At 38.4% G+C, this 1239-nt stretch overlaps 1 protein-coding gene across 1 annotated transcript in view; it reads right to left on the bottom strand.

Moving 5' to 3' along the window:
• The window catches only part of LOC118410848 (paired box protein Pax-2a-like), a gene marked incomplete in the record, with an annotated part of 75315 nt that overhangs the window by 3583 nt on the left and 70493 nt on the right, over positions 1-1239 (bottom strand).

The raw sequence follows: 1239 nt of genomic DNA on the forward strand, positions 1-1239 counted from the left end.
ACTTAGCTGAAGGATAAAATTATACAGCTATTCTGTTAATTGCAAAGTTAGCCAAACAGACATATTTTCTTAAGACGTGTACGTTAAAACCACTGCAGGGGAGTCTTGTGGCCATCCACAACTTTGTTTTGTAAACTTTCCCCATTACTTGGAATGAGGATCAGTAGCCCATGCTTTTATTTCCCATAGTGTAGGGCTCAACAAATGGTACCCTGGGTTCCATCTCTTCTGTAGGGCCGAAACAATGGCCCGCCTCACGGCATGTTGTTTAGGGATAAACAGTGGATAGAAATATGGTGTTTGCGCTGGTGACACCCAGGGTCACATGACCATGTTCACTGATGCCAAAATATTACCAATAGTGAGGATGCCATTCAAACGTGCTGACAAAATAGCAACCGAACCCGGGCTCAAAAGACTGGAGGGTATCCAGTACATGGGTAAGCCATGATTTCATCTGTTTTGTTACACCCGGTTATGGTGTGAGTTTTGTTTTCTCTTGCAAGTAGCCAAAGGAGGCAAGAGCAACTGACCACTCTTTTTCTGTGTAGAAAACATCGGAGAGAAAGAGAAACATTCACCTCTTAAACTTTCAAGAAGGAACTGATTGAATACCAAACATGTTTTGCAAGTGAGCTGTGACTTTATCTTTTACTTGTAACATAACGCACATTGCATATTGATATCTTAGATAAAACGTCACCATCAAGAGCAACTGTAATACATTAGAATCACTACATGAATATACATATACTTTTGTTATCAGTACACTAACTTTAAAACATGTAAAATTATAGTCCAAGTCTCTTGCATTTCTTCTGCTCATAAAAGTTTGGCATGAAGAAAGTTAATATAATTGAAACCACACTCTATGTCTGATTCTTACTTGTCTGCGCAGCATGGTCCATTTGCCGTGCATGGTAAAATATCTCTGATTTATCACCAACAAGAGATGGAATTGACCTTGAAGCAGCCAACTGTGAATTCTCTTATCTTTTCCCAAGTTGGGACATAATTCTTCCAACATTTCACAAGACAACTGTCCTCTTCACACAACTTTATCACAAAGCCTGCATAATCTGGCAATTTTGGAAATGTTCTGCATTTAAGGAGACTTTGCAATTTCTGTTGTCTATTCTATTTTAATCAGAGCATTATTGAATCTCAAAATACTCCCTTTTTGTTTTCAGTAAATCAAACTAAACATAGCCAACTGTATGATCTGTCTAACCACCTTAG

The sequence above is a fragment of the Branchiostoma floridae genome, chromosome 3 (assembly GCF_000003815.2).
Source record: "Branchiostoma floridae strain S238N-H82 chromosome 3, Bfl_VNyyK, whole genome shotgun sequence".
Lineage (NCBI taxonomy): Eukaryota > Metazoa > Chordata > Leptocardii > Amphioxiformes > Branchiostomatidae > Branchiostoma > Branchiostoma floridae.